Below are 23,747 nucleotides of genomic sequence, written 5' to 3'. Positions count from 1 at the left end.
AAATAAACTATATAAACTCATTGCAAGAACTATGGATATTTTAGAAAAAAGTTCTGAGTGAGAAGGTCTTTAAACAAAACTGAAAAACAAAAAAATACTGATAAATTGGATTGTATAAATATCAGAAATGTCCACAACGCAAATGCCCGCCATAAGCATAAGCAAAAGTCAAAACATAACCTTGGAAAAGTAGGTAAAAGAAGCCATTTTCCTAACTGAGAAACCTACAAATACATTTTTTAAAGATATTTATTTATTTGAAAGTCAGAGTTACACAGAGAGAGAAGGAGAGGCAGAGAAAGACAGAGGTCTTCCATCTACTGGCTCACTCCCCAATTGGCCGAAATAGCCGGAGCTGAGCAGATCCAAAGCCAGGAGCCAGGAACTTCTTCCAGGTATCCTACACAGGTGCAGGGACTCAAGGACTTGGACCATTTTCTACTGCTTCCCCAGGCCATAGCAGAGAGCTGGATCGGAAGTGGAGCAGCCAGGTGTCGAACTGGTGCCCATATGGGATGCTGATACTGCAGGTGGCACCTCTACCTGCTACAACACAGCACCAGCCCCCACAAATACACTTTTTTTCTTTTTTTGACAGGCAGAGTGGACAGTAAGAGAGAGAGACAGAGAGAAAGGTCTTCCTTTGCCGTTGGTTCACCCTCCAATGGCCGCCGCGGCCGGCGCGCTGCGGCCGGCACACCGTGCTGATCCGATGGCAGGAGCCAGGTGCTTATCCTGGTCTCCCACGCGGGTGCAGGGCCCAAGCACTTGGGCCATCCTCCACTGCACTCCCTGGCCACAGCAGAGAGCTGGCCTGGAAGAGGGGCAACCGGGACAGAATCCGGTGCCCCAACCGGGACTAGAACCCGGTGTGCTGGCGCCGCAAGGTGGAGGATTAGCCTAATGAGCCGCGGCACCGGCCCAAATACACTTTTAAAAACACAGAACCAAGGATATCAAGAAAGAATTTCCAGAGAAATAAGACAAATGAAAATTTCATGCAAAACTAAGCACATGAAAATATGTGCAGTATCTCATAATAAGAGCATGGATGCTAGAGTCAATTTTTTTTTTAAGATTTATTTACTTATTTGAGAGGCAGAGTTACAGAGAGAGAGAGGGAGAGATAAAAAGAGAGATCTTCCAACCACTGGTTCACTCCCCAAATGGCTGCAATGGCTAGAGCTGGGCCTATCCAAAGCCAGGAGCTAAGGCTTCTTCTGGGTCTCCTATGTGGGTGCAGGGGCCCAATCACTTGGGCCATCATCCACTGTTTTCCCAGGCCATCAGCAGAGAGCTGGTTTGGAAGAAGAGCAGCTGGGACATGAACTGGCGCCCATGTGGAATGCCAACACCACAGGCAGAGGTTTAGCCCACTACGCCATAGCACTGGCCCCTACAGTCAAGTTTCTAAACCTGGTTCCAGTTGTGGGTTCACCTCTTAAGTTGTTTAGCTAAGTACAAGAGACTTAATTTCTGTATGTCTCAATTTTCAAATCAGTAAATGGAGGTCAGTATTAGAATTTGCCTCTTAGAGTGGTCATGAAGATTAAATAAGTTATTTGTAAAGTGCTATGACAGTTTGAGTACATACCATTAGGACCATATAATGTTGTAGAAATGAAACAAATAAATGAAAATTAAAATTATGCTTTTATTTCATAGTTTTCCATAGCAGGTATACAAGGATAAGGCCATTTGATAATGCAAGGTGTTGATGAGGGTAGAAGGAAACACATTCTTCTATGTGACTAAAACCCATGAAGGCAATTTGGCCATATGTATCAAAATTATAGACACATGTTCTTTGTGAACTATCAAGTTCACTTCTAGGAATTTATTGTACATATACACCCACACATGTGGAAGTGAGGCAAGGTCAAGGTCCTTCACTATAGCAGTGTTGGTAATAGTAGGTGATCGGAAATAGTGCGCATAATTACAAATAAGTAATGGGTTAAATAAATTGTTACACTTCAACATATAAAGAAGCCTTTAAATTATGTTTAAATAAATTTCCTTAAGAATAGGAATGGGAGATTCCAGAACGTTGAACAGTGAAAATCCACACTGACCTCTGCCACAGAAAAATCAGAAAAACAAAGCAGGACCACATTCTCAGGGGAGAGAATGAGAGAAATTTCTAGCAGAGAATTGGTAGGACGGAGAAGTGACTTCACGGGGCAGCAAGGGGAGAGGACAGACACCTGCCACACTGACAGCCACCCCTGCTTCTGTTCAGCTGGCTACCAGCTAGGAAGGATAAGCTGGGAGGAGGCTGCTGAAATACTATCTCTAGTGATTTTTACTGAGGGGGAATTCCATGATCCTCACTGCCTTCAAACCCAGCCTAGGGAGTTACTGGGGGTCTGGGTGACTACTTTGCTCCATGAAGGGAAGCCACATTGCTCCCATCCTTCCCCCAGTCAAAGCACCACACTCAATTTACTGTGGTGGACACAGAGCTAAACCCTGTCCTGAGTCACAAAACAGCAGGCAGTTCCACTGCTGCCTGAGGTCACTGAGGGTGGGGATGGAGCAGCTTGCAGTGCAGAGTAGCCCCCCTGCACCTTGTGACTATGGAAGTTCTGGGCATTATGGAGCTGAAAGGGTACTGCACTGTGGCTGGGTTCCCATGCACCCACTCAATTTGACTGTGGAGACTCATAGCTTCTTATACACTGGGGAGAGATCTCCCAGAGGGCCAATGCTGTGGATGGTGCCCATGTCTAGATGAGTGAGGGGCACTGGCATTGTGAGCTTGCTGTAGGCTGTGAATCAGCTGGTTCACCCTGGCCTGGAGAAGGGCTGGGATGCTGAACACACTAGCCTGCTCCAATATCCCTACCCCTCGCTGACTGTAGCCAGAGGCATGCCAACCTGCTTATCTTGGGCACAACTCACAATCTTGCCCCACCTACAATCTATGACAAGAGCTCCCTGATCCCACCCAATACATACCCATGGAACTCAAGTGTGTTAGGCACTGTAGCAAGCCTCAGAGGCACTTAGCCAAGAATAAAGCCTTCATTAAAAAAATCTCCCAGAGGATATAGAAACGAGATATCCGGATGCATAAATATTAATGAAGAAACACAAGAAGCCTCAGTAAAGAAGGGAATATGACTCCCCAAAGTGAACAAAATAATACTTAAATTGTGAACAAGAGGAGATTGACAGAATTATTGAAAAAGTATAATAGTAAGATTACTCAAAAACACAGAAATACATTCATGTGAAATAAGGAAATCAGCACATGACATGGATGAGAAATTCTGCAAAGAGATAGAAATGTTGAAGAAAAACCAAACAGAAATATTAGAAATGAAATATTCAATAAGTCAAATAAAAAATACAGTGAAAAGCCTTAACAACAGACTTAATGAGGCAGAAGAAAGATTATCTGATTTAGAAGACAGTCTTTTAAAATATCTCAGGCAGATAAAAAAGAAGAAAAAAAGTTAGAAAGGTTAAAAACAGTGTATGGGATACAATCAAATGACCAAATAGACAAGTCTTAGAAATTTCTGAAAGAATAGAAAAAAAGAATGGATTAGAAATTTTATTCAATGAAATAATAACAGAGAATTTCCCAAATTTCGAGAAAAATACAGACATCCAAATACAGGAGACACAAACACCTAGAACCCCAACTAAGCATGATCAGAAAAGCTCCCCATGACTAATTATAGTCAAACTTTGAAAAGTAAAACATAAAGAAAATACCCTAAAATGTACAAAACAAAGGAACTCCCATCAGATTGACTGCAGATTTCTTAACAGAAACCCTACAGGTTAGGAGAGAGTGGAGAGATATAGTTCAAGTCTTAAAAAAATGGGGCCAGCCCTATGGCGCCACGGGCTAAAGCCCTGGCCTGAAGCGCCTGCATCCCATATGGGCGCCAGTTCTAGTCCCAGCTGCTCCTCTTCCAATCCAGCTCTCTGCTATGGCCTGGGATAGCAGTAGAAGATGGCCCAAGTCCTTGGGCCCCTGCACCCACATGGGAGACCTGGAAGAAGCTCCTGGCTCCTGGCTTCGGATTGGCACAGCTCCGGCCGTTGCGGCCATCTGAGGAGTGAACCAGCAGATGGAGGACCTCTCTCTCGCTGTCTCTACCTCTCTCTGTAACTATGTCTTTCAAATAAATAAAAAATAAATCTTTAAAAAAACCTGCCAACTCAAAATATTTTACCCAGTAAAGCTCTCACTTATATATTATGGTGAAATGACGATCTTTCAAGATAAGCAAAAATTGAAGGAATTTGTCATCACCTGGCCAGCCTCACAGATCATACTAATGGATGTACTACAAACAGAAACAGAGAAAGACAATCAGCACCATGAAAGAATGTAAAGACAGAAAGCCTCCTAGTAAAAGAACAAAAGAGATTTAAAGAAAACAATAGGAGTATTTATGGGAAAATGTCAGGCAAAATCATTACTTATCAATAATTACCTTGAATGTAAATGGGCTAAGTTCTCAAAAAATTACAGACTAAATGGATGAAAAAACAAAACCTATCAGTATGCTGCATGCAAGAAATACATTTTACCAATAAAAATGCATACAGACTGAAAATGAAAGGATGTATAAAAAATATTCCATGAAAAAGGAAATCAAGAATATGCAGGAGTAGCTGTACTCATATCAGAAAAAATAGACTTTAACATAAAATTTATTAAAAGACACAAAGAATGCCATTATGCAACGATTAAGGTGAAATTCACCAAGAAGATGTGACTATGCACCCAATGCTAAAGCACTCAGTTTCATAAACAAATGCCAAAGGATCTAAAGGGAGACAAAAGCTCCAATAAATAATAATGCAGGACCTAGATACCTCACTTTCATCAATGGACAGACCAACAAAAAAATCAACAAAGAAACAATAGAGCTAATCTACATTATAGACCAAATAATAATATCTACAGAACATTTAATCTCACAGCTGCAGAAGACACAGTCTTTTCATCAGTGATAGGATAGGCAATATATTAGACCATAAAAAAACCCTCAACAAATTGAAATCATATTAGGTATCTTTTATCACCACAATTGAATGGAGCCGAAAATTAACAACTAAAGAAACTCTAGAAAATACATAAACACATGGAGACTGAATAACATGTTCCAGAATGAACAGTGGGGTATAGATGAAAATGAAAACACAACATACCAAAATTTCTGGAATACAGCAAAAGCAATGTTAAGAGGCAAGTTTATAGCAATAAGTGTCTACATCCAAAATTGGAGTGGTATCAAATGAATTACTAAACAATACATCTCAAGGTCCTATAAAAATAAGAAAATCCCAAAATTAATAGAAAGAAAGAAATAATAAAAATTAAAGAAGAAATAAAGGAAATAGATATTTTAAAACTTTTTAAAAGATCAATGAAATGAAGGACGAGTTTTTGGAAAAAATAACAAAGAATTGGCTTAACCTACCCAAAAAAAGAGAGTTGAATGAAGACTCAGATTAATAAAATCAGAGAAGTAAAAGGAGATATTATAATTGATACTACAGAAATACAAAGAATTATTAGGAGTTATTACAAATAGATGTGTGCCAACAAATTGGAAAATCTAGAAAGAAAATCATAGAATCCTGGAAACATAATTTACCAAAATTGAGGCATGATGACATAGAAAACCTGAATATGCCAATAACCAAGACTGACATGGAATTAGTAATAAAAAGCCTCCCAACAAAGAAAAGCTCAGGACCAGATTGCTTCACTGCTAAATTCTACCAAACTTTTAAAGAACTAATTATAATCCTTCTTAAATGATTCAAAACAATCAAAAGGGAGAAAACCCTTCCAAACTTATTCTATGAGGCCCACATTACCTTCATTCAAAAACCAGAGAAAATACAATGAAAAGAGAAGTATAGACCAATATCCGGATGAACACAGATGCAATGATCCTCAAAAAATACCAGCAAATAGAATCCAACAATACAAATTTATATTTATTAAATAAAACTTTCTATAAAAAAAAGAATCCAACAGTGCGTCAAAAATATCATCCAAACAGACCAAGTGGGATTTTTCCCAGGGATTCAGGGATATGGTTCAACACATGCAGATCAACATGATACATCCCGTCAATAAAATGAATCATGAAAACCATATGATTATCTCAACAGATGCAGAGAATGCATTTGATAAAATACAATATCCTGTCATCATTAAAAAAAAAACTTTAAAAATTGGGCATAGAAGGATCACACAATTAAGGCAATATATGACAAACTCACAGCCAGCATAATATTGAATGGGTAAAATGCTGAAGCATTTCCACCAAGACCTGGAACCAGGGAAGGATGCAGATTCTCATTACTATTGTTCAATATAGTCTGGAATATAACCACAGCCATTAGGCAATAAAAAGAAATCAAAGTAATATAAATTGGAATGGAGGAAGTCAGATTATCCCTGCTTGCAGATGACATGATCCTTTATATAGAGTAACCAGACTATGACTGTGACTATTAGAACTCATAAGAACATTCAACAAAGTAGTAAGATTTAAAATCAACATGCAAAATCCAATAGCTTTCTTGTATACCAGCAAGGTTCTGGCTGAGAAAGAACTTATAAGTTCAAATCTATTCCCAGTAGCTACAAAAATTTTAAATACATTGAGAAAAATTTTACCAAGAATGTGAAAGATCTCTGCAATGAAAATTATAAAATAGTAATGAATGAAATAGAAGACACAAAAAGTGAAAAATCTTCTATGTTCATGGATTGGAAGAATTAATATCACCAAAATGTCCATACTACTGAAAGCAATTTACAGATTCAATGTAATCCCAATCAAAACACCAAGGGCATTCTTCACAGATCTACAAAAAGCAATCCTAAAATCTATATGGAAAAACAAATAACTGAAAACAGCTAAAGAAAATTTTAAACAATAATAACAAAGCCAGAGGCATCACAATGCCAGATTTCAAGACATACCATAGAGCTGTTATAAGCAAAAAAGCCTGGTACTCTCACAAAAATTGACATGTTGTCCAATAGAAGAGAATAGAAACCCCAGAAATTAATCCACACAGCTATAATCAACTAACTTTCACTAAATAAGCTAAAATTATTCCCCGGACAAAGCTGAGTCTCTTCAATTAATGGTATTATGAAAATTGGATTGCCACATGCAGAAATTTGAAACAAGACCTCTACCTCACCCTCTGTACAAAAATAACTGACAATAGATTAAGGAACTAAACTTGACATAAAGCCATAAATTTATTAAAGGAAAGCATAGGGGATATGCTACAGGACATTGGCCTAGGCAAATATTTCTTGGATAAGACTCCTGGTGAACAGGCAATAAAAGCAAAGATAGACAAATAGAATTACATCAAGCTAAGAAGCTTCTGCACTGCAAAGGCAACAATTAGCAAAGTGAATATGCATCTAAACGGAATAGGAGAAAATATTTGTAAACTATATAGCCCAAAAAGGATTAATGTTCTGAATATATAAGGAGCTCAAGAAAATCAACAACCAAACATACACTCCAATTAAGAAATGGGCAAAGGACATGAACAAGCATTTTTAAAAGGATGAAATAATAATGGCCAACAGACGCACACACATAAAATGTTCAGGATCATTAGCCATCAGAGAAATGCAAAATAAAACCACAATGACAATTATCCAAAACTCACAAAATAACAAATGCTTGGAAAAAAGTTATCCTAAAACACTGTTTCATGGGAATTTAAATTGGTACAATCATTATGGAAAACAAAACAGAGATCCCACAGAAAACTAAAATTATATCTTCAATATGAACCAGGTATCCCACTCCTGGGAATTTATATTAAGAAAATAAAAGCAGCATATGAAAGAGTAACTTGCACTCTTGTGTTTATAGCAGCTCAATTCACAATAGCTAAGATTTGTAATTAACTTATATGTCCATCATCTGATGATTGGATACAGAAAAAGTGGTACATATACACAATGAAATATTACTCAGTCATAAAAAAATAATGAAATCCTGACATTTGCAACAAAATAAATGGAATTGAGGATCATTATGTTAAATGAAATAAGGTACAATCAAAAAAACAAATACCACATATTTTCTTTTATTTGTGGTAATTAATGTACAAAGAGAGTATAAAATTATGTGTAATATCATATCATTTGGCATATATTTATTAATATTGCATCTAAATCATACCATGTAAATGACAATAGACTTCTTTCCCACATTAGAAAAGTACATGGAGAGGGGGAGAATTATGAGAGCTCTTGGGGTACTAGTAATATGTTGTTCTTAATTTGTACATTGGTGTCGCTCCCCCTCTTCGTGGAGGAACGACACAGGACCCTGCGCTGTTCTTTCGTCTGCTCGGCCCTCCCCGGGTTTGCTGCTGGTTCTTCCCGGGTTGGCTACTATCCCTTCCACCTCCGTGGAAGGGCAGTTCCCCCTGGCCACATTCCCCACTTCCGCAGGGGAGCGGCACACCGCCGGCCGGGTCTCTCGGGGGGCTGCACAGGTTCCCTTAGATGTTCCCCATAGATGTTCCTGGTGAATGCCGTCTCTCTCCTCCTTTATAGTCCTCCTCCGCCAATCCTAACTCGGCTGCCCACACGCCGAGTACGCTGCTCTCCTCCAATCAGTAGCAAGTCCTACAGTTTATTAGTTGAACTGGAGGCAGCTGTGCGGAAGCTGTTTACTTCTCTCCCAGCGCCATATTGTGGGAGAGCAGATGCATAGAATAAGTCCTAATTCGAGTAACTTAGTCTAGTCCGGATTGCTCCCCACACATTGGTTATGAGTGTGATCAGAGACCAAAATACTCATTTATATACTAGGTGCATTTCTTGGTATGTATATTGTATTTCAATAAAATGTTCAAGAAAAACATGAATGAAAACTAATGTGAAAAGAACAAGAAGCAAAACAATATGTACAGCAGACTATTTGCATAAAAAGGCAAATATTATCCATATGTGTTTGTGATCATAAAAAATCTGTGGAAAAGTGAACAGGAAGTGACAACATCGATTACTTCTGGAGGTGGCGACGTGGAGCCTGCGGGCCATGGACAGGAGTGGGGTTTTCAGTGTTCCGCTGTCACGGGCCATCGCGATCTTCAGGTCCCAGGAACATATTTCCTCCACTGCCAGAAATGTCAGGCTCTCAGCTGAGTGTCTCTGAGGATTGCTCTCAGCTGGTTAGGGAAGCCTGTGTTAAGGAAACTGATGAGAGATGGGAGATGGAGATTTACCGGCTCCCGGCTTACCTCAAGGCAGAACAGATCTAAGCACCATATCAGCTCTGACTCAGGCCTTTGCTTTTCATTGCATAATCGTTCAGCTTTTCCTTCTGCATAAGCCAGTTTCCTTCACTCGCCAACAGATTTCCACATGCAAATCTCCATGTCAGACTCTACCTCTGGAACCCTACCTACAACACCGTCCTTTTTAACCTTTTGCATTTTGAAGTTCTTTTGTCCTGGCCACTTATATAAATGAATGAATAATTAAATAAATGTTAAATTAAAATGTATTTTTAAATTCCATTCTGTTTCTGCTATGACCTTTTTCACTTTTCAATATGACAAAAAGACTTCCTTTTTATAATTTGTCTTCTAATTTTATTCATGGTTTTCTATGCTTATAAATTTTTGTTTCCTGGTAGCACATCTTTCTATTAACCATATTAACCATATTTTTGAGCACTTAATAGTGCTCAAAAACAGCTCCAAGAGCTGTGTTGGGTACCACAGAGTGTACAGGGATTTATAAAATCAGACCTATGCCCTTGAAGTAGTAAAATACGGATCAAATACCAACTTCTGAAGAACACTGTTGAAAAAAGATAACATTAAAGTACCTAGTATAGTGTCTAGACGATAACAACTGCTCATGTTTAAAGAAAAGTTTTGGAAATATGAAGATATGTAAGGAAAAATAAACTCAAACTCAGGCTCTCCTACTACATGAAGAAAACACAAGTCATTTCTATGACCACCAGCAAGCAAGCAAGCAAACCTGCAGCTGGCACCAGGTGGGTGTCCTCTATTGCTCTTCTGACACTGCCTCCATGGAGACAGCCTTAGCTCCTACAGACTGAAAGCTCAGGCTCCAAGAATGTGCCCCGCCCCCACTGTAAACGTTTTTTGTTGTTATTTATTAGAGAGAGAGAGATAGAGAGAGAGAGAGAAACTTCCACCCGCTAGGTCACCCAAGAAATCTGGGTCTCCCAGGTGGGTGGCAGGAACCCTAACTCTTGAGACTCCCTGCTGCCCATCAAAGTCTGTGCTGGCAGGATTCTGGAATCAAGAACAGGAGCTGGGTACAGAACCCACGTACTCCAATATGTGACGTGGGCATTTTACCTTCTAGGTGGAATGTCTTGGCCTCTTCTCCCCAACTTCAAACCAGCCTTGTAAGCTTCAGGTTATTTTACTTGTGATTCTGACTCACCTACCATAAATTAGGCTTCCCATAACCCTCTTGTTGAGTTAGATTGGCTTGTTAGAATGACTCAGAGAAGTCAGGGAAAGACTTACTTACGTTCACTGGTTTATTATAGAGGACAAGGGTGAAGAGATGCATAGGGCATAGTGTGGAGAAGGGGCATGGGGCCTCCCACCATCTCAGTGCCGCCTTTCAGGAACCTCCATGTGTTCAGCTAGCTGGAAGCTCCTCAAACCCTGCTCTTTTTTTTTATAGAGGCTTCATTATATATGTGTGATTGCTAATAAAATGGGTAAGGAAACCCAGCAAAGTTTGTCTATTCATATTTCATCTCAACCTGTCTGTGCAACACTCCTTCCTCCCAAATATGGGACAGGATCTCTCTGTAATGAGGGTTTTATGACCTACTATCTTAGTGTCTGTGGCCTGTCTTGGAGAGGGAGTTATGAGCCAGGAACCATAATTGACAACCAAAATATATGCATCATAACATCATAGGAAGAAATACATATTACATGAAAAGGTAGGCAGGAAATACTAAGTACTAAATTGATAGCATAGATAATCACTAAAATAGAATTCAGAGAAAGGACATCATTTCTAGGGGAATGTGGTAATAACGTATTGATTTAAGAAATAAGAACTGAAGCTAGTTCCTGAGAGGCAAGTAGTCTGTGGAAAGGAGTTTGAGCAGCATTCCAGGGAGGGAGAGCAATGGTGTGGACACAAGAGTGAGATGAAAATGGATATAAGCAAGGGCTCGCCTGGCCTGGAGGACACAGAACTGGAAAAATAAATTGTGGGTAGATTAGAGAGGGCACTAAATGTCAGGCTAATGAGTTGGGGTTTTGCTCATAGGAAGCTTCCTCAGATTTATGAGCAAGGTAATAGCATGATGGAAGTAGTGTTTTAGATTGATGACATTTTGGCAACCAGCCATAATGATTTGGGTCAGCAAAAGCAGCAAGAAGGTCAGAGACTGGCTTGAGCTGTAGGCCAAGCATTAGCTAATAATGGCATCGATGAAGGTGCTAGCAGTGGAAAGAGAATGGAATGGGGAAAAATGTTGTCATAAACATGAAATAAAGAACCAAAAAAAATATAAGTTTCTTTAGATGATGCTGAACGGTGATGGTGATTGGATCTTCAGAGTGGAAATGAACATTTGAAGTGCAGGTGGCTGGATAACTAATGGCACCATTGTACAAAAGCAGAGCTAGAAGGTGAAGAAAGAACAATGTCTTAGTAAATTGGAGGAAATATGATTTGTACTAACTCTGACTGAATTTGAAGTGCAGTGAGAGAATCTAGTGGTAAAGTCCATCATGCAGTTGGAAATCTCAGCCAGGCACCAGGAGAGGTAACAGGACTGGAGCTATAGAACTCAAAGTCATTAGAAATGATGCAACTGGGCTGGCACCGTGGCTCACTAGGCTAATCCTCCGCCTTGCGGCGCCGGCACCCCAGATTCTAGTCCCGGTCGGGGAGCCGGATTCTGTCCCGGTTGCCCCTCTTCCAGGCCAGCTCTCTGCTGTGGCCAGGGAGTGCAGTGGAGGATGGCCCAGGTGCTTGGGCCCTGCACCCCATGGGAGACCAGGAGAAGCACCTGGCTCCTGGCTTCGGATCAGCACAATGCGCCGGCCACAGCGTGCTGGCCACGGCAGCCATTGGAGGGTGAACCAACAGCAAAAGGAAGACCTTTCTCTCTGTCTCTCTCTTTCACTGTTCACTCTGCCTGTCCAAAAATAAAAAGAAAAAGAAAAGAAAAGAAAAAGAAATGATACAACTGAAGGCATGAGGTGAGATGAGAGATGCTGTATTGAGAGCAGCCAAGTTTCAGTGATGAACACTTGGGACATGCTTGTATTTATGACGGAAATGGAAAAGGAGCTAGTGAAGCAGGGAAAGAGAGGTCAGAGAGAAATGCAACGGTACAGTACCACAAGTGACAAAGGAGAGCAGAGAGGCGACAATAAGGTGGAGACAGAAGATCAACTGCACCTAATACTGCGGAAGGGTTTATGAGGAGAAACTCAGAATGTCACTGACCGTAGCCTTTACAAGGTCAGTGCACATTCTGCATATGGGTTCAGCATGCTGGAAGGGCTGACTGTAGAACAGAGAGAGAAGTAGTACAAATTGGTAGTATGAATTCTGTGCCTCGAGATCAAACTTCCTGGGTTTCAATGCAATCTTTGCTACAAGTTTGCTATGTAATCTTGGCCAGCTGCTCAACCCTTTTTTTTTGTTTTTGTTTAAGATTTATTTATTTTACTTGAAAGTCAGAGTTACACAGAGAGAGGAGAGGCAGAGAGAGAGAATGAGAGGTCTTCCATCCGCTGGTTCACTCCCCAATTGGCCACAATGGCCGGAGCTGTGCTGATCTGAAGCCAGGAGTCGGGAACTTTCTCAGAGTCTTGGGCCATCTTCTACTGCTTTCCCAGGCCACAGCAGAGAGCTGGATCGGAAGAGGAGCAGCTGGGACTAGAACCAGGCAGCGCCCATATGGGATGCTGGTGCTTCAGGCCAGGGCATTAACACGCTGTGCCACAGCACCGGCCCTGGCTCAATCCTTTTACGCTTCTGTATCTCCATCTTTAAAATGGGACAATAATGTTAATAGCAGTAAGTACCTCCTTCTACCTCTTATGCTATGCAAAAATAAACTCAAAATGATCAAATTCATTAATGTAAGGCCTGAAATGGTGAAACAGATGGGAAAAGACATAGGAAAAATGTTTCAAGCAATTTGTATAGGCAATGATTTCATGAGGCCCGAAAGTATAGGTAACAGAAGCAAAAATAAATTAAAGGAATTATATTAAAATGAGAAATTTCTACACAGCAAAAGAAACACACATGAAGACAATCTACAGAATGAGAAAGAATTTTGCAAGCTATTTGACAAATGATTAATAACTATATAAAGAACTCAAAGATCTCAAAACTCAAAACTAAACAACAAAAAAATCCAATTTTAAAATGGGAAAACAATATGAGTAGACTATTAACAAAAGAAAAAATTTAAATTGTCAGCAAACTTATGAAAAAATCCTCAACATCATCAACCTTTGGGGAAATGAAAATGAAAACTGCAATGAGATATTATCTCACCCCAGTTAGAAAGACCATTATTAAAAAGACAAAAATAATAAAGGATGGTGAGAATATGGAAAAAAGGGAACCCTTTATGCACCATTGGTAAATTTGTAAAGCCATTATGAAGAACAATATGCCTTTCTTTTGCAATAAAATGGGTGCAACTGGAGACAATTATGTTTAGTGAAATAAACCAGACCCCAAAAAAATAACATGTTTTCGCTGATTTGCGGTAGCTGATATATGAAATATCTCAGATGCATATGAGCAAAATTGACATCTTGTGGATTGATTATTTTGTGTGTCTGATGGTTTTTTAATAACTTTTATTTAATAAATAAAATTTCCAAAGTATAACTTTTGGATTATAGTGGCTTTTCCCCCCCATAACCTCCTTCCTACCTGCAACCATCCCATCTCCCACTCCCTCTCCCATCCCATCCCATTCACATCAAGATTCATTTTCAATTATTTTTATATACAGAAGATCAATTTAGTATATACTGAGAAAAGATTTCAACAGTTTGCACCCACACAGAAACAAAAAGTATAAAGTATTGTTTGAGTACTAGTTATACCGTTAATTCACACAGCAGAACACATTAAGGACAGAGATCCTACATGGGGAATAAGTGCACAGTGACTCCTGTTGTTGATTTAACAATTGACACTCTTATTTATGATGTCAGTAGCATCCCGAGGCTCTTGTCATGAGCTGCCAAGGCTATGGAAGCCTCTTGAGTTTGCCACCTCCGATCTTATTTAGACAAGGCCATAGTCAAAGTGGAAGTTCCCTCCTCTCAGAGAATGGTATCCCTTCTTTGATGGCCCGTTCTTTCCACTGGGATCTCACTCACAGAGATATTTCATTTCGGTCATTTTTTTTTTTTTTTTTTTTTTTTGCCAGAGTGTCTTGGCTTTCCATGCCTAAAATACTCTCACGGGCTTCTTAGCCAGATCCAAATGCCTTAAGGGCTGATTCTGAAGCCAGAGTGCTGTTTAGGACATCTACCATTCTATGAGTCTGTGTATCCTGCTTCCCATACTGGATTGTTCTCTCCTTTTTAATTCTATCAGTTAGCATTAGCAGACACTAGTCTTGTTTATGTGATCCCTTTGACTCTTAATCCTATCATTATGATCAATTATGAACTGAAACTGGTCACTTTGACTTGTGAGATGGCATTGATACATACGGACTTGATGGGATTGAATTGGAATCCCCTGGCACGTTTCTAACTCTACCATTAGGGGTAAGTCCAAGTGAGCATGTGCCGAACCGTACATCTCCTCCCCCTCTTATTCCCATTCTTATATTTAACAGGGATTGCTTTTCAATTAAATTTAAACACCTAACAATAATTGTGTGATTATTAAAGAGTTCAACCAATAGTATTAAGTAGAACAAAAAATACTAAAAGGAATAAAATAGTAAGTTGTTCCTCGACATTCAGGACAAGGGCTCATCAAGTCACTGTTTCTCATAGTGTCCATTTCACTTCAACAGGTTTCCTTTTTGGTGCTCAGTTAGTTGTCACCGATCAGGGAGAACATATGGTATTTGTCCCTTTGGGACTGGCTTATTTCACTCAGCATGATGTTTTCCAGATTCCTCCATTTTGTCGCAAATGACAGGATTTCATTGTTTTTTACTGCTGTATAGTATTCTATAGAGTACATATCCCATAATTTCTTTATCCAGTCTACCGTTGATGGGCATTTGGGTTGATTCCAGGTCTTAGCTATTGTGAATTGAGCTGCAATAAACAATAAGGTGCAGACAGCTTTTTTGTTTGCCAATTTAATTTCCTTTGGGTAAATTCCAAGGAGTGGGATGGCTGGGTTGTATGGTAGGGTTATATTCAGGTTTCTGAGGAACCTCCGGACTGACTTCCAAAGTGCCTTAACCAGTTTGCATTCCCACCAACAGTGGGTTAGTGTCCCTTTTCCCCCACATCCTCTCTAGCATCTATTGTTGTTAGCTTTCTGTATGTGAGCCATTCTAACCGGGGTGAAATGAAACCTCATTATGCTTTTGATTTGTATTTCCCTGATTGCTAGTGATATTGAACATTTTTTCATGTGTCTGTTGGCCATTTGGATTTCCTCTTTTGAAAAATGTCTATTGAGGTCCTTGGCCCATCTCTTAAAGTGGGTTGTTTGTTTTGATGTTGTGGAGTTTCTTGGATTTTTTTGTAGATTCTGGTTATCAACCCTTTATCTATTGCATAGTTTGCAAATATTTTTTCCCATTCTGTCGGTTGCCTCTTCACTCTCCTGACTGTTTCTTTTGCAGTACAAAAACTTCTCAATTTGATGTAATCCCAAATGTTAATTTTGGCTTTGACTGCCTGTGCCTCCCGGGTCTTTTCCAAGAAGTCTTTGTCTGTGCCTATATCTTCCAGAGTTTCTCCAATGTTTTCTAATAATTTGATGGTGTTGGGTCGTAGATTTAGATCTCTAATCCATGTTGAGTGGATTTTTGTGTAAGGTGTAAGATAGGGGTCTTGCTTCATGCTTCTGCACGTGGAAATCCAGTTTTCCCAGCACCATTTATTGACTAAACTGTCCTTGCTCCAGGAATTGCTTTTAGATCCTTGATCAAATATAAGTTGGCTGTAGATGTTTGGGTTGATTTCTGGTGTTTCTATTCTGTTCCATTGGTCTATCCATCTGTTTCTGTACCAGTACCATGCTGTTTTAATTACAATTGCCCTGCAGTATGTCCTGAAATCTCGTATTGTGATGCCTCCGGCTTTCTTTTTGTTGTACAATATTGCTTTAGCTATTCGAGTTCTCCTATGCCTCTACATGAATTTCAGCATCATTTTTTCCAGATCTGAGCAGAATGTCTTTGGTGTTTTGACTGGTATCACATTGAATCTATAAATTGCTTTTGGGAGAATGGACATTTTGATGATATTGGTTCTTCCAATCCATGAGCATGGAAGCTTTTTCCATTTTTTGGCATCCTCTTCTATTTCTTTCTTTAAGGTTTTGTAATTTTCATCGTAGAGATGTTTGACATCCTTGGTTAGGTTTATTCCAAGGTATTTGATTGTTTTTGTAGCTATTGTGAATGCATTGACCTTAACGTTCTTTCTCAGCTGAAGTATTGCCTGTGCATACAAAGGCTGTTGATTTTTGTGCATTGATTTTATACCCTGCTACTTTGCCAAACTCTTCTATGAGTTCCAATAGTCTCTAAATAGAGTTCTTTGGATCCCCTAAATAAAGAATCATATCATCTGCAAAGAAGGATAGTTGGACTTCTTCCTTCCCAATTTGTATCCCTTTAATTTCTTTTTCTTGCCTAACAGCTTTGGCTAAAACTTCCAGTACTATATTGAATAGCAATGATGAGAGTGGGCATCCCTGTCTGGTACCAAATCTCAATGGAAATGCTTCCAACTTTTCCCCATTCAATAGGATGTTGGCTGTGAGTTTTTCATAAATTGCTTTGATTCTATTGAGGAATGTTCCATCTATACCAAATTTCATTAGAGTTTTCATCAAGAAAGGGTGTTGTATTTTATCAAATACTTTCTCTGCATCTATTGAGATAATGATATGGTTTTGCTTCTGCAGTTTATTAATGTGGTGTATCCCATTGACTGATTTGAGAACACTGAATCCCTGCATACCAGGGATAAATCCCACTTGGTCCGGGTGGATGATCTTTCTGATGTGCTGTGTTGTTGCATTCTATTGGCCAGAATTATATTGAGGATTTTTGCATCTATGTTCCTCAGGGAAATTGGTCTGTAATTCTCTTTCAAAGCTGCATCTTTTTCACGTTTAGGAATTAAGGTGATGCTGGCTTCATAGAAAGAATTTGGGAGGATTCCCTCTTTTTTCATTGTTCTGAATAGTTTGAGAAGAATTGGAGTCAGTTCTTCTTTAAATGTCTGGTCGAATTCAGCAGTGAATCCACCTGGTCCTGGGTTTTTCTTTTTTGGGAGGGCCTTTATTACTGATTCAATTTCTGTTTCAGTTATGGGTCTGTTTAGGTTTTCTGTGTCTTCCTGGTTCAATTTAGGTAGGTTGTATGTGTCCAGGAATCTATCCATTTCTGATAGGTTTCCCTGTTTGCTGGCATACAAGTCCTTGTAGTAATTTCTGATGATTCTTTTTATTTCTGTGGTGTCTGTTGTTACATTTCCTTTTTCATCTCTGATTTTATTGATTTGGGTCTTTTCTTTTTTCAGTTAGTTTGGCCAATGGTGTGTCTATTTTGTTTATTTTTTCAAAAACCAGCTCCTTGTTTGGCTGATCTTTGTAATTTTTTTTGTATTCAATCCTGTTGATTTCTTCTCTAATTTTAATTATTTCTCCTCTCTTACTAGTTTCGGGTCTGGTTTGCTGCAGTTTTTATAGATCCTTGAGATGCATTGAAAGCTCATTTATTTGGTGCCTTTCCAATTTCTTGATGTAGGCACCTACTTCTATAAACTTTCCTTTTAACACTGCTTTTGCTGTATCCCATATCCCATTTTGATATGTTGTGCTGTTATCCTCATTTACTTCCAGAAAGTTTTTGATTTCTCTTTTGATTTCTTCTGTGACCCAGTGTTCATTCAGGAGCATGTTCTTCAGTCTCCATGTGTCTCCATATGCTGTAGGGATTCCTGAGTTGCTAATTTCCAGCTTCATTCCATTGTGGACTGAGAAGCTGCATGGTATGATTCTAATTCTTTTGTATTTGCTGAGACTTGCTTTATGGCCTAGTATGTGGTCAATCCTAGAGTAGGTTTTATGTACTGCTGAGAAGAATGTGTATTCATCAAGTGTAGCATGAAAAAGTTCTGTAGAAATGTTAGATCTATTTGGGCTATAGTGTCGATTAAATCTGCTGTTTCCTTGCTGATCTTCTGTCTGGTTGATTCATCTATTTCTGAAAGTGGAGTATTGAAGTCCCCCAATACTATTGTATTGGAGTCTAAGTATCACTTTAAGTTCCTTAACATATCTTCTAAATAAACAATTTCCCTGTAATTAGGTGCATATACGTTTATAATAGTTACATCTTACTGTTGAATTGATCCCTTAATCATTATATAGTGCCCCTCTTTGTCTCTATTAACAGTTTTTGTGTTAAAGTTTATTTTGTCTGATATTAATAAGGCTACACCTGCTCTTTTTTGGTTTCTGCTGGCATGGAATATATTTTTCCAACCTTTCACTTTCAGTCTGTATGGATCTCTGTTGGAAAGCTGTGTTTCTTGTAAGCAGCAAATAGATGGGTTTTGTTTTTAATCCATTCAGCCAGTCTGTGCCTTTTAACTGGAGAATTGAGGCCATTTACATTCAATGTGACTATTGATAAGTAGTGACTTCGCCCTGCCATTTTTTCCAAAGATATTTATAATATATGCTTTGAACTTCCTGTGATCTTTTACTTGGAAATTTTCTTCCTTTACCTTCTTTCATATTGATGACTGTGTTCCTGTATTTCTGTGTGTAACACATCTTTAAGCATCTTTTGCAGGGCTGGACAAGTGCCGACAAATTCTTTCAATTTCTGTTTGCTATGAAAGGTCTTTATTTCACCTTCATTCACGAATGAGAGCTTAGCAGGATATAATATTCTGGGCTGGCAGTTTTTTTCTCTTAGTACCTGGGCTATATCTCGTCATTCCTTCCTAGCCTGTTGGGTTTCTGATGAGAAGTCTGCTGTGAGTCTAATTGGAGATCCTCTGAGAGTATTCTGACATTTTTCTCTTGCACATTTTAGAATCTTTTCTTTATGTTTCACTGTGGTGAGGATCTCTTTTGGTCATGTTTACTAGGGGTTCTATGAGCTTCCTGTACTAGGATGTCTCTGTCCTTCTCCAAACCCGGGAAGTTTTCTACTAGTATCTCACTAAAAAGGCCTTCTAATCCTTTCTCTCTCTCCACGCCTTCAGGAACTCCTAGAACCCAAATGTTGGTTTTTAAAATAGTATCCTGTAGATTCCCAACAAAACTAGTCCCAGTCGGGGCGCCGGATTCTGTCCCAGTTGCCCCTCTTCCAGGCCAGCTCTCTGCTGTGGCCAGGGAGTGCAGTGGAGGATGGCCCAAGTACTTGGGCCCTGCACCCCATGGGAGACCAGGAGAAGCACCTGGCTCCTGCCATCGGATCAGTGTGGTGCGCTGGCTGCAGTGCGCTGGCCACAGCGGCCATTGGAGGGTGAACCAATGGCAAAAGGAAGACCTTTCTCTCTGTCTCTCTCTCTCACTGTCCACTCTGCCTGTCAAAAAATAAAAAAATGAAAAAAAAATTCTAATTTCCTCTTCTTTTCTTTGGTTTGACTGTATCCTTTCCTGTTCTCTGCCTTCTAAGTCTGATATTCTCTCTTCTATCTCACTGATTCTGCTTTGAAGGCTCTTTAATGTGTTTGTCATTTGTTCTATTGAATTCGTCATTTCATTTTGATTTCTCTTTAATATCTCAGTTTCATGTTCTACTAAATTCCTCATTTCATTTTGATTCCTCCTTTAGATTTCATTTTCACTAGAGAGATTTTCTGTGCTGAATTTCTGTAGTTCATGCATTTGTTTTTGAGAACTTCTAAATGTTCTTATCATAAATTTTTTGAAATCTGTATCTTGCATTTCTTCTATCTCATCATCTTCATAATCTTGTATTAGTGTCATGTTCATTTGGGAGCATCATGATGTCTTCCTTGTTCTTTTTTTTTTATTTTATTTTTTATTTTTATTTTTTTTTTTTTTGACAGGCAGAGTGGACAGTGAGAGAGAGACAGAGAGAAAGGTCTTCCTTTTGCCGTTGGTTCACCCTCCAATGGCCGCCGTGGCCGGCGCGCTGCGGCCGGCGCACCGCGCTGATCCGATGGCAGGAGCCAGGAGCCAGGTGCTTTTCCTGGTCTCCCATGGGGTGCAGGGCCCAAGCACCTGGGCCATCCTCCACTGCACTCCCTGGCCACAGCAGAGGGCTGGCCTGGAAGAGGGGCAACCGGGACAGAATCCGGCGCCCCGACCAGGACTAGAACCCGGTGTGCCGGCGCCGCTAGGCGGAGGATTAGCCTAGTGAGCCGCGGCGCCGGCCTCTTCCTTGTTCTTGTTTCCTCAGTTTCTGCATTTGTTGTTTGGCATTGTGGAGATATTCTTTGGTTTTTTCTTCTTTTTCTTGCTGTGGTGGCTTTTCTCATTATACTATGACTCTAGATTAAGTTGACGTTTGCTTTTGGTGAATCTCTAGAGGCTTGGAGTGGGTGTGGCCAGAGAGCTCTGTTCAGTTCTTCATGGTTAAGGGTGTGCCAAAAGTGACACACCCAGGTTAGGCGTGGTAAATCTTCTCTCTCTCTCTCTCTCTCTCTCTCTCTCTTTTTATTCAGAAGGGAAGTAATTCTGCTCAGCTGAGCTATTCTCCTTGATGGCGATCAGTGCCTGAGCGCTAGCCCCAGTGGGTATATTTGTCTGCTGTCCCAAGGACCACACAAAGGATGTGTACAGTCCTCAGTGTACGCTCAGATTCCCCTGCAATGTCTCTCACTATATAGCCAAAGCCACCTGAATTTGTGGCATCTCCCACCGAGACAACTCATGTCTCAGTCACTCCATGAGTTCTCCCACACACCCTCAGTTTTTTTTTTTTTTTTTTCACAGTCCCAGTTCATAAGCTCCACACATTCACTAGTCTTAGTCTCCTGTTATTTCTCCTCACCAGAGTCAGGTTTTTTTGCTTGGCCGAGGGCAGGTGCAGCCCTGAGCTGGCACATCTGTTACATATGTCCAAAATTGCACCTGCTCTATTGTCTTGCTCGCCTTTGTAAGGTGAGTGGAGAGAGAGAATCGTGTCGGTACCAGTCCCTTTTATTTTTTTTCTCTCCTCTATTTAGGCTGGTGTACTTTCTCCCATGGAGCTTCAACCCTTGTTCCCTCTAGGCTCTTCCTGCTACTTTTCCACCAGTGTCTCTTGCTACTGCAGTTTCACCTCACCTCCCTTTCCAGTGCTGCTGCGTAGACTCAGTAGCTGGCGTCCTGAGCCACGGGCACCCGTGCCTTCCATGTAGGTCCACCATGTCCCACTAATTCCAGAAGAGTTTCTTCTGCAGTTTTTTCCCTAACTCTTCCCTGAGACTACAGTATCTCCACTTTTATTAAACTATCTTATCCCGGACTATGAGTGAGCTCCCTCCCTATTCCACCATCTTGGAAATCTCCCTCATTATTTTTTATAACCCTCGTCTCTATTCCTGTGTCACAGTGGTCTATGTACCTTTTACTTGTAGAGCTCTTTGTTTGAAGGAGCATTGAGCCTGTGATTATAAAGCAAATTGAAAATATGTTTATAAAATTTTTTAAAGGAAAGAAAATTGAGGAGGGAGGAAATTAGCATGTATTCTTGAAACCATATTTATGAAATTCATGGAATTTGTTCTCTATATATTAACCAACAAAAGTGCAATTAAAAAATTAAAAATAGATCTACCATACAATCCGGCTATCCCACTCCTGGGTATATATTCGAAGGAAATGATACCAGCCTATCAAAGACATACTTCTCTTAAGCTTTTTGCTGCACTATCCACATTACAGGGCTCACTTCAGCTGCACATATACTAAAACTGGGACGACACATTAGCTGAGATTTGGAATCAACCTAGATGCCCATCAGCAGATTAATGAATAAAGAAAATGCAGCATATATACACAATGGAATACTATTCAGTCACATATTATATTTGTAGCAAAATAAATGGAACTGGAAGACACTGTATTAAGCGAAGTCAGACTTGGAAAGACAAATACTGTGTGTTCTTGTTTGTGGAAGCTGGGAGGAAAGGCTTACCTGAATGTAGAACAGTGATTACCAGAGATTGGGAAGCGGGGCCACATAGAACAAGGTTGGATAACGGGTTTCAAAGTACAGTTAGATAGCAGGTTCACGTTATAGTATTCTATAGCACAGTAGCTTTACTATAGTTCACAATAACTTATTACATATTTTAGGAATGAATAGAGGAGAGAAGACTTCAACATAGGGTGATGATAGAGAGAGGGAAACCGTGACTGCTTTCACTTGATGAGTACATTTTGAATACAGTGTTGAAATGTTTTTTTTTTTTTTTGGTACCTTGGAAATTTATATTTACTAAATAAAAGTTTTTTAAAAAAAAACCATGTACTTACATAGCTGATAAATTAAAGCATACTAATTGAGGAAATTGGATATTCCCAAAGAAATCAACATTGACTTCAAGAGTTGTTGATCTTTTTATATCACACATCCCTTTACATGCTTTAAACATCATATAAAATAGACACCATGTTTTTATCATAAGATTGGTTATTACTTTTACAAAAAAAAAAAAAAACATACATCCTACAAAGTACAATTCCATGAACCAAAATTGACTTCTTCATTTCTCTATGTTGATTCTGTCCTTTGGTTTCCTTTCTTTTGCGTCTGCTGCTGCTACTTTCTCCTCTGATCAGAACTTTACTTACCTACCCCTACCAGTTAGGTCACCTTCTAAGAACCACTAAGGCAACACTTTGAAGCTGGCTGTTGGAGACAGCAGTAGAAACAAGCAACCTGAATGAATTTCTGATGTTTCACTATGGAGATCTGTCATAGAGTTGGAAAGAACCTTTTTTGAGTTGCTTCAGGTAAAGTTAGACATTTTGATATTGATAGTTTTGTGAAAGTCTTCTATTAAAATACTTCTGTATGGGTGCATTTGTTAGCTTTTACTCAACACTACAATAAACCTCTTTTGCAAAAATGGCTGTTTTTGGGGATACTCTCAGGAGTGACCACTTTGAATGCTGTAGTGGCAGGTGCATTGGTGGTTCAGTGGTAGAATTCTCGCCTCCCACGCGGGAGACCCGGGTTCGATTCCCGGCCAATGCAGGTATGTCTTTTGCATTTTTGGGATCTTTACACTTCTCTGCAAAATTGCACTGCATAGGCTGGTGCTAGGACCCTTGTCTAGGCGATCCTGAACTGATGACAAGAGTCCATGAAGCAGCAACACAATCTTAGTAGGATCTCAAAGTTACTACACTCAATAAGAGCGTAGGAGAGTTTTTGCAGTTTGGAATGTTGGTTCTTGGAGCCACTGCCACTACCACCTACACTCCTGGACGGTCCCTGAAAACTTCGAGAACACCCAGGTCCTCGATCACAGAGTGCACCTTGGGCTGAGCGCTAAGCTGCCTCCCTGTGGCAGGAGAGGAGCCACGG

At 39.8% G+C, this 23,747-nt stretch overlaps 1 long non-coding RNA gene and 1 other non-coding gene across 2 annotated transcripts; one reads left to right on the top strand and one right to left on the bottom strand.

The window, feature by feature from the left end:
* Positions 1-8,818: 8,818 nt before the first annotated feature.
* Positions 8,819-10,683, bottom strand: LOC149127392 (uncharacterized). The gene is made up of 2 exons (XR_016230841.1): positions 10,375-10,683; positions 8,819-9,232 (listed from the first exon to the last, which is right to left on the bottom strand). It is a non-coding gene; the product is annotated as an uncharacterized LOC149127392 (long non-coding RNA).
* A 12,660-nt stretch (positions 10,684-23,343) lies between these two features.
* Positions 23,344-23,414, top strand: TRNAG-CCC (transfer RNA glycine (anticodon CCC)). Its single transcript has one exon. It is a non-coding gene; the product is annotated as a tRNA-Gly (tRNA).
* Positions 23,415-23,747: the final 333 nt, after the last annotated feature.

This window comes from Oryctolagus cuniculus, chromosome 3 (assembly GCF_051225735.1).
Source record: "Oryctolagus cuniculus isolate XC-2025 breed Fujian yellow rabbit chromosome 3, ASM5122573v1, whole genome shotgun sequence".
Taxonomy (NCBI): Eukaryota; Metazoa; Chordata; class Mammalia; order Lagomorpha; family Leporidae; genus Oryctolagus; species Oryctolagus cuniculus.
This window is presented reverse-complemented; position numbering and strand designations above follow the sequence as displayed.